The following is a 10649-nucleotide window of genomic DNA, read 5'->3' as shown; positions in this document are numbered from 1 at the left end:
TGTTCCTCAAGGAACCCACCTGTTCTTTGACAGGTTCTTTACAACAATCAACCTCCTTGATACCCTGATGACAAAAGGGTTAACAGGAACTGGAACGCTCATGAGTAACAGGATTCCAAAGGACTGTAAGATCATAGAGGACAAGACCTTCAAAAAGAAAGGAAGCGGTGAATCAGAGATGGTTGTCAGACGTAGCCCTTCTGAAGTTGCTGTCATAAAATGGTTGGACAACAAGCCAGTTGTCATGGCATCCTCTGCCTATGGCATTGAACCTGAGGACACACGCAGAAGATGGTCCAAGAAAGACAAAAGATTTGTCCAGGTGTCAAGGCCACTAGCAATTGCTGAGTACATCACCAACATGGGTGGCGTGGACTTGGTTGACCGAATGTTGAGTTTCTACAGGATGGCTTCTCGCACTCGGAAATGGACAGTGCGTGCAGTTTTCCACTTTTTTGACCTGGCAATTACCAACTCATGGCTTCAGTATAAGAGTGACTGCCAGTTTCTGGGGAAGAAACCACTGAAGTTGCTTAACTTCAAACTGCTCCTTGGTGAGGAGTTGATTACTCGGGCCCAAGCAGGAATTGGAAGTGACAGTGAAGATGACTACACTCCTCCATGTCAAAAGTGGAAACCACAGCCAAATGCAGCTCTGAGACACTACGGTGCCATCCATCTTCCAGAGATGGTGGACGAAACACATGCGTCAAGATGTCGCAGATCTGGCTGCACAAGCAAAACATATGTGATGTGCACAAAGTGCAAAGTGTTCCTTTGTGTTTCCAAGAAGGGGAATTGCTTTTTGAAGTATCATAGCAATTAAGCACAGGAATTGCTATGATACTCACACTAATATTTGTTAGTGTGATGATGGACAGTTTTGTCAATGTGAAATTCATTCTTATGTTGATGTTTGGATATTTTCTTTGGGACAAACTGGTTGACATCAAGGTTCAATTTTAAATGTATGGAGTTCCGATGTCCACTGTAGTGGACACATGATATTTCAAAAATAAAAACTTTTTTTCCAAATTTTTTTTTGCAGTATTCTATTTACCTTACAAAGATTTACCTTACAAAGATTGTGGAATTTAAAAAAAATTGTGATTGGACAATATTTTTTCCCTGGTAGTCAGGAGGACATTTGTTCTATTTGATGTTTGTTGTGAATGACGTAAACTCACAAACGAACGAGGTAATTAGTCCAACGTTTAGAAACTACAGCGGCTGTAATGAGCCACAGCAAAGGTAAACAAAGGTAAAATAACCCGAACAGGTGATCAACTCAAAACCACTCCTACCTTTTTACTCTCTCTCTCTCTCTTTGTAGCTTAAGCACACCTGTTACCGTGGCAACCGCCTGCACCCCGCAAGACGAGCAAAGATTACGTTAAAAACATAACATTCAGTCCGTTACTATATCAAGTTTCCAGGCTTGATATTTATTGGGGCCTGCCCATAGCAATGCATAGGGATGTAATCCCTATGCATTGCATGGCAGCCACCTATTGTTCTACACCTCAAAATAACTGCCGCTTCCTACTACCGTTAATGCGGCTCGTACCGCTGCATGCCCCCTCACAATATATATATCAAAACGTGAGGCTCAATCCCGTGAGGGGAGCTATTACTTTTGTTGGCATTTCGAGTAACTGTGGCGACATAATTAACAAAAAACGAGCCAAATTTAACTCAAAACAAAAGTCTAACTGACACAAAACAGTGTCAGTTAGACTCAAAATAGACAGAATTTAGTCTGCCTCTCTGAACTGCTCTTTAGAACTACAATGACTGAAGGTTAGAACTACAACATGGCGGACACTGAGTGCCTACAAAAGAGGTCTGAGCTGAATGTCAGAACTACAACATGGAGGAACTGTCAGTTACTACAGAGGAGGACTGAGCTGGCCTTTAGAACTACTTGTGTTTTGGGCTTTTTATAACTGATTTTACCCAACCATTGTTACACATGGGATTAGTGTGGCAATTTAAAATGAAGCTTACTGAAAATTTCAAAATAAAAGCCTTGAATATTTTTACATCAGATAATTGCTCTTTTTGGCTTTATGTGACTTTTTTATCCAAAGCACTGTTACACATGGGATTAGTGTGGCAATTTAAAATTAAGCTTAACAAAAATTTCAAAATAAAAGCCTTGACAATTTTTACATCAGATAATTGCTCTTTTGAGCATTATATAACTGATTTAACCCAGCAATTGTTACACATGGGATTAGTTTGGCACTTTGAAATGAAGCTTAACAAAAATTTCAAAATAAAAGCCTTGAGAAATCTTACATTAGGTAATTGCTCTTTTGAGCAATAAATAACTGATTTAACCCAATGACTATTAGACATGGGATTAGTTTGGACCTTTGAAATTAAGCTTAACAAAAATTTCAAAATAAAAGCCTCAACATGCCCCTGAGGTTAGTGCACCGCCTGCGGCGGTGCAATAATATTATTCTGCATTATATTTTTCTCTCAGGTCAGGGAACTGCCTTGCTGCGCAAGGCAGTTCATTAGCATTAGCATTTTAGCTTATATAAGCTATTAGCTATTTATTTGACTTATTAGCCATGTTTAGTCTACTGAATGGAGTAATACCATTATAGAAAACATCCCAGTGATGTCCCACATGCTAGTGACAGCAATCACGCTAACATTAGCATTTTTGCTAATTTTAGCTGATACACTTACTTTATCATACTGAATGGTGCAAGTCAATGTTAGTAAACATTCTTGTCATTGTATTCATATGATTGCAGCTTTCTTTAGCATTGATGCTAATTTCTAGCATCAGAACGCTGGGTCCAAACCGACGGGCACACTTTGGCAGGCCCCGGTTAAATTTCTTCAGGAATTTTCTAGTTTCTCGATTATTAATCAGCGCTTCCCTGAACACAGCGATGGTTGATTGACTAGCTGTACTTGGTGCTAACGTGGCTAACACGAGTAACAGTTTAGTCCAAAGCCTTTTCTGCTAAAATAAAATCTTTAGTGTATGTCAGATACAGACACATTGCATATTGATCTGTTTAGCTAACATAAGACTGTGTAGCAGACAGGCTTCAAGGTGTACAAGTTGTATTAGTTCTGCCACTATGCTGTACTTAGCTAATGGGAAGCTGTGTTTGTGAGACTGCCACCACGTGACCCCGTAGAATGGGCATCAGCCAATGAAAAGCGGCCCCTCTGGTAAGGTCCATACGGATCGTGTCCTACAGTTTGCCACCTTTCCGTTCCGAGCCCTTTCACAATAAAAGCATAGACTGTTATGTCAACCAATACTCCTTATTTACATGAGGAAACACAAAATACTAGTAAGGTCATTTACACACATTGATGGACCTTTACTGCCCTCTATATGATTTGTAAATAAAGATTTGCTGCAATAAATCCAACCTTTCATCATTAAGGCTCAAATTTCACTCAGGGCAGCAGAAGCGTCCAGCAAAGCGAACGGTCAGGGTGGGGTTATGGCGGATGAAGAAGAGGAAGGGGTGATCTGCAATGAAGGTCAAACCTCAAAAACGAAAATAGACTCGTATTTTGTTTATCAAACCAAAATCGGAAATCGGATTTGCGGCTCGTTATCCAATTTCCCATTTAGTGCACAAAACGAAAATGGAAAAAAACGGATAACAAACGCTCAATTTCGATTTTCATGATAACATATTTTGACAAGCGGTCTGACCCGGAAGTTCTTTTCTACATAAACTACGCAAGAGGACCGCAAAAACAAAACAGGAGGGGAGGGAGGAAAACCCGCGTTTTTTTTTGCTAACCGCCAATAAAACTTGAAAAGAAGAAAAAGCCGCTGCATTCACTAGACACACTGTGGATAACTTCACTGTGTTTCGTGGGAATAACAGATTAAGCCTAAGAGGCGAAGATATGACTACTGAGAACATTGCAGTCATATTTCAGGTATGTTTTTACTTTTATTTGTGTTATGATTCTGTCAAGCCGAAGGACAATAAACAACCAGAATGAAGTTGATTAACAATATTTATTATTACACAAATAAAAAGGGTTCCCATTAACTTTATCCATTCATTGTCAATCCGATAATGTTCAACCTGAATTTAAACACTTCAGGCGGACATAAACCACTACAATGTTCACTGCAAACTTAAGATGCACTCGATTCACTGCAAAATGATCACATGCAATCCAAACTCAAGATCACACCAAACAGGATCGGGTCTCAGATATGGAAGATTGACAGCGAAATGATATGCGAGTATTCAGGAAGTGACCCAAAGACAAAAACAAACAAAATAAATGGAAGGCTGTTAGCCCGCCCTCACAAACACTAAGGAGAGACAAACAATCCAAACTGGGCGGAATAACAACAAAGAAAAGGACAGCAGGAAGCAGTGATAAAACTGTGAAAACAAAAATTACTAAAGCTTATTATTAAATCACTTTAATCAAGTCAATCTAAAACACATTAAAACACTGCATCAAATAAACCAGTCAAACTTGGTGTAGTAGATCTGGTGCAGCCCTACCAGATAAAAGCAATATAAAAAAACAAAAACATACAATTCAATCTGATTAAAAGAGACAAATGTATGTGGAATAACCACACGCCCCGGTAACGCTGCCACCGTTTTTATAATGCGGCCCTGTATAAAAACACCACATCAGGACAAACTTATTTAAGAGGATCAATTTAAAACCGTTTTCCTCCAAACCTGCCACAGCCAGCAAACACACACCTGGTCACACACACAGGAAATTGACACTTGGCCACCACCCTCCCAGCTTCCCTTTTATGGAGGCTCAGGCTGTGGAGGGAGCGCCACCTAATGGTGCCACCTGTTACACACAGTAAGCCTCCCAGGTGGAAAGTGAGCTGGCTTTGCTGTTGCCTGGCATACATGACATTATTCCACTAATGTAATCTGATGATGTTAAAGTGTTATGGTGTCTTAAGGGACATAAGTGATCTGTCCCGTATGACATCATAAGGAACAGATGCCTTGAATATCCAGGGTCTGAATCAAACTTGCAGAAGTCAAGCAGCAGCTCAGACGTTGGATTTAACATTGAATTTTTTCATAGCTTTTCTGATACATCGGTCGAACAGTCAAAATGTCGCCAGTTAAAACTCATATGTTAGACGAAGAGGAAGTTAGACAATTGACTAGAGATGAATTGGTCATCGTGGTCCTGGATTGGTTACAGAGGATTAAAGAAATAGGTGCAATGCTGAGAAGGGAGGATGAATTGGAAAAACAGTTGGGAATAGCTCAGGAACAAATTGAGCGTCTAAATACGAATAATGATTCGCTCACTCAAGAGCTAAAGGAGTCTTACCGACAAAACAAAAACCTGGCCGCTCATACAATCCCGGAGTTAAAACGAGAGATAGAGAACCAGAGTTCCCACAGGAATCAGTTGAGGTCTGAGAATGAAAAGTACCAAAACAAAGTCAAAGAGTTACAAACCTCTTTAACAAAACTCAAGAGGAAATCAAAACAGGAGATTTACAATATTTCAAAAGGAATAGACGCAGTGGAGTCACGAAGCACAGCAGACCAAAAGACGATTGACAAGCATCAAAATGAAGTGAAGAGACTTGAATTTGAGCTGTTCCAAAAGATGAACGATATCGGCATTTTGGAAAAGAACCTTAAACAGCAAAGAAAGTGGTCCAGTCATCTTCTGGTCAAAATAGACGATCTGGAAAAGCAGTTGGACAAGGCAGCAGAGGAAAATAAAAACCTTCTGAAGAAATTTTCAAAAACTCCATCGGAAGAAGTCATAATAAAAACTGAACAAGAGTTTTTAGCACAGCTCAAGTTATGTGGACCCGTATTAGTTGAGGAAAAACTGAGACGCAGGAGGTTAGTGAACCATCTGATGAAAAAAGGATGTGAGATGAATGAACTCCTGAAGGAACAGGCTGAGAACCACTGCGAGCTCTTAGCCTTACGGCAGCACAAAGCTTTACAACAACAGCAAGAAGCTAGGAATGTGAAAAAAAGTTTTGAATCTGATGTGAGAAAGATGAAGGAAGAAATTCAAGCCTTAAATGGTCAAATACAGGCACTAACTGAAAACAGGGATAGGGATCAAGATTGCATTAAAAAACTCACGGAACAAGTGTATAAGCTGAAAAATAAGTACTACAGGGAGAAGAAGGAACACGAGGATTTGCAGATTGAATACGAGGATTTGAAGGAATCCATTAAGAGCAAAGAGGCCAAGGTAGAAGATAATATTGCTGTGGAAATACCTAAAAATGAAAGCAAAGTTGAAAAGCAAACCGATAAACAAGCCAAATTTCTACCACCCATTGACCAAAAGTTTGTTCGTTATCAAAGAATTTTGCCTCTGGGTGAAGGCAGGCTAGTGCCAGATTTTAAAGAAGATACGCTCATAACACAGGAAAAGTTAAATCAACGCCCCCTAGCACAAGGAAGCCTGAAATGTCATCATTTACACCGGCACGCAGGAAACGTATTGTCCAGGAAACTGAGCAGAGAAAAGGCGGAGTGCCCCGATGAGAACGGTAAAGTTCCCTCATTAAGAGGTTAAAGGCAGCTGATCTGGGAACTCCTGGACCAAGAGGCTGAGGAGAAGGAATCAGTGCCTCCTTACTTATAGGCTGCTACCCCTGTGATCCGAAGCGGATGGAGAAGCAAAAGAAGATGAATGGATGGATGGATGGACAGTTCCAATCATTAACTAATGATGTCCGCCTAGACTTTTATTTATTCTTGCAATTTGGCCATAACCATAATTTTCTGATTTAATCTAATCAACTTTAGATTAACTCATTAATAAATAACTTGTACTAACCTGTACAAAATGCATAGGTTTTCTCCGGGTGCTCCAGTTTTTCCTACCTTCGGGAAAAAAAGTGATTAGGTTAATAGGTCAAATTAAGTAATCACAGCAAAAGGTTGCTACTTTGAAGAAACTAGAATATAAGGGCTATTTTCAGTTGTTTTACACTTTTTTGTTTAGTGCATATTTCCACATGTGTTATTCATAGTTTTGATGCCTTCAGTGTGAATCTACAATGTCAATAGTCATGAAAATAAAGGAAAGTCATTGAATTAAAAGGTGTGTCCAAACTTTTGGTCTGTACTGTATATCTATATACTGTATCTATATATATACACTGCTCAAAAAAATAAAGGGAACACTCAAATAACACATCCTAGATCTGAATGAAAGAAATATTCTCATTGAATACTTTGTTCTGTACAAAGTTGAATGTGCTTACAACAAAATCACACAAAAATCATCAATGGAATCAAATTTATTAACCAATGGAGGCCTGGATTTGGAGCCACACACAAAATTAAAGTGAAATAACACTACACGCTGATCCAACTTTAATGTAATGTCCTTAAAACAAGTCAAAATGAGGCTCAGTATTGTGTGTGGCCTCCACGTGCCTGTATGACCTCCCTACAACGCCTGGGCATGCTCCTGATGAGGTGGCGGATGGTCTCCTGAGGGATCTCCTCCCAGACCTGGACTAAAGCATCCGCCAACTCCTGGACAGTCTGTGGTGCAACGTGACATTGGTGGATGGAGCGAGACATGATGTCCCAGATGTGCTCAATCGGATTCAGGTCTGGGGAACGGGCTGGCCAGTCCATAGCTTCAATGCCTTCATCTTGCAGGAACTGCTGACACACTCCAGCCACATGAGGTCTAGCATTGTCCTGCATTAGGAGGAACCCAGGGCCAACCGCACCAGCATATGGTCTCACAAGGGGTCTGAGGATCTCATCTCGGTACACAGCAAACCTTCTTGCCACAGCTCGCATTGATGTGCCATCATGGATGAGCTGCACTACCTGAGCCACTTGTGTGGGTTGTGGAGTCCGTGTGAAAGCACCACCAACATTCAAAACTGACCAAAACATCAGCCAGACAGCATAGGTACTGAGAAGTGGTCTGTGGTCCCAACTGCAGAACCACTCCTTTATTGAGTGTGTCTTGCTAATTGCCAATAATTTCCACCTGTTGTCTATTCCATTTGCACAACAGCAGGTGAAATTGATTGTCAATCAGTGTTGCTTCCTAAGTGGACAGTTTGATTTCACAGAAGTTTGATTTACTTGGAGTTATATTGTGTTGTTTAAGTGTTCTCTTTATTTTTTTGAGCAGTGTATCTATCTATCTATCTATCTATCTATCTATCTATCTATCTATCTATCTATCTATCTATCTATCTATCTATCTATCTATCTATCTATCTATCTATCTATCTATCTATCTATCTATCTATCTATCTATCTATATACTGCATAGATAGATAGATAGATAGATAGATAGATAGATAGATAGATAGATATCTATATACAGTATATATAATATTTATATAAATAATATAATATATACATTATTTATATAAATAAATATATAAAAATATATTTATTTATATCAAATAAAACTTTGATATTAAGCAAAACTTTGTGTCCCCTTCTCAGATTCTTTGCTTGATTGTGTCATTTCTCCGACCACCGATATTCCTGACTCAATGCAAAGCAGCAGCGCGTGTGGCGCACTGCCACGGCACGCACAGTGACGTCAAATCCACTAGATCACTGAGCGGCATAAACGTAACTTCCTGAAGGACTGGTGGGGACATGTCCCCACCAACTTTGGTCTGACAGGGACAGTCCCCACCAATATTTCCTCCTCCTTTCTTTTTCTTTATGGGCCTGTATCCATGTGCGGACAGTAACTCGGCAGCAGCTGCACACTGTATTCAAAGCGTACAGCTTTGAATCAAAGTACAAAGTCAATATTTTCGAAGAAAAAGTGAACAGTCCTGTACCCAAGGGCTTTAAGGGGAACCCCACTATTTTGCTGAGAGAAGATCGAAGTCTGTAAACTAGCCCAGACTGACGTTTGATCACATTTCCAATCCACAGAGATTGATTTTTAAAATTCCTTTGTAAAACATAAATGGCAAGTCGCTCAGTGATCTAGTGGATTGGACATCACGGGGCCAGCCAGGGAACTGGTTCCCTGAAAGGTCATTTTTCCCCCTACTTCTCTCTGTCTGCTTTCATCACATTACCACCGCTCTTGTAGAGCCTCAGGGTAGATAGAGGTGTGATGCTGGGAAGTTTCTCATGCAGAGATTGAGAAACAATCACTGATTATTGGTTATTTGCTGTGGTGCATTTGTGAACAAACCCAATTCAAACACAAAGATTACGCCATATTGTAGCCATGGTAACACAACCATCAAACTATCAAGATGATTCTTTAAACCTTTACAAAGTCAACTTCCTAATTAAATCCTAAATGTATAATTTTTTTCTCAGCTGAATGCATTAAATAAAATTTTATAACATTATCATTCTCTATAAATGAATGCAATAGGTTTAGATCTATGGTCTGTTACAATTAAACCATTTCTAGGGGCCTGTGACGACCAAATCCATGGTCACACTCCGATGTCAGTAAATCTTTTTTTATGCACAATTTCTTTTTTCATAAAAACACAACACTTTAGTTTCAATAAAACATTTATTAGTTGATTTGGATACATTCGTTCTATTTGTTAGCGCTCACATTTAATTAACAAATGTATTTACATCTGTCAGGATTCAGGTTGGAGTGAGGGATCTTTCCAGAGACGAGCTACGCGGAGGAGTTTGACAGCCTGACGCACCTGCATTGGATTCCGGTAACCAGCGGCTGGCTTCTTAAGAAGCGGTGGAACCACCAGTCATCGCTCGATGGTTACCACTTGTTGGTCAGACTCAGCCTTAAGTTCTCGCAAAATCCATGTTAAGTATTGTCCAGTCATTTTGTCCTTTTTCTCTTCGTTACCTCTCAGATCTTGATCCCGCTTCCCGGAGCCAAGCCTGGAACTCCACCGGTCAGGCGCGTCTCGTTGGTTGGCACCTCCAAACAGTTCTGATCCGCTGCGGCCCGGGACCCCCGAACCTACCTGGACTCTCGTTCCCTCCTGACGTCCCCCAGTCTCAATTCTACCTCATTAAAACAAACCCTCGTAACCGTAAAAATCTGTTCTTCTGTGCGCACCTGCATGTGGGCAAGGAAATTAAAATCCAACATGACAACATCGACTTAAAGTTAATTTTGTTTGCTTAAGATTAATTCTTTGTATTTTCCTATGTTGTACTTACCTGCCTTGGAGTTGCCAGACAAAAGAATGCATGAACAACCGCTGCGATGCGCATCTCTGGAATCTACCTGGAATCTACCTGGAATCTGCCTGGAATCCCCCGGTGGCCCCTGTCAGTCCCCCGATGCTTTGGGGACATTTTGATTAATTTCATTGTGGCATGTTTGGCTTTTTGCTGCGATTCTAATTATTGCTACAATATTTTCTCTGATGTGTATTTTGTGAACTCTAAATGCTTTGGGCCGAATCTTCCTTTAACACTTGAGGTTCTGCAATAACTTCTATTTACAGCCGTGAACCTCCAGCCCAGATCCCGTCAGCAGTGGCTTTAACCCGCCTGGTAGAAACGTTAAGGAGAAGCAGAGTGAACAGAGAGCAGGTGGTACCAGGTGGTACCAGGTGGTACTGGGGCTTTGAGCTGCGTTGCGACTCGCAGCAACAGTCGGTACCGTGTCTTATATCAGGATGTCTGATATAAAGACAGATATTCTTTCTATCTGTCGGT

General features: G+C 40.4%; 1 long non-coding RNA gene across 1 annotated transcript; it reads left to right on the top strand.

The window, feature by feature from the left end:
* The first annotated feature begins 3779 nt into the window (after positions 1-3779).
* Positions 3780-10223, top strand: LOC111609568. The gene is made up of 3 exons (XR_002753183.1): positions 3780-3933; positions 9597-9748; positions 9833-10223. It is a non-coding gene; the product is annotated as an uncharacterized LOC111609568 (long non-coding RNA).
* Positions 10224-10649: the final 426 nt, after the last annotated feature.

Source organism: Xiphophorus maculatus, chromosome 8 (genome assembly GCF_002775205.1).
Source record: "Xiphophorus maculatus strain JP 163 A chromosome 8, X_maculatus-5.0-male, whole genome shotgun sequence".
In the NCBI taxonomy this organism is placed as follows: Eukaryota; Metazoa; Chordata; class Actinopteri; order Cyprinodontiformes; family Poeciliidae; genus Xiphophorus; species Xiphophorus maculatus.
The sequence above is the reverse complement of the archived record's forward strand: the minus strand, read 5'-3'. Positions and strand labels throughout refer to the sequence as shown.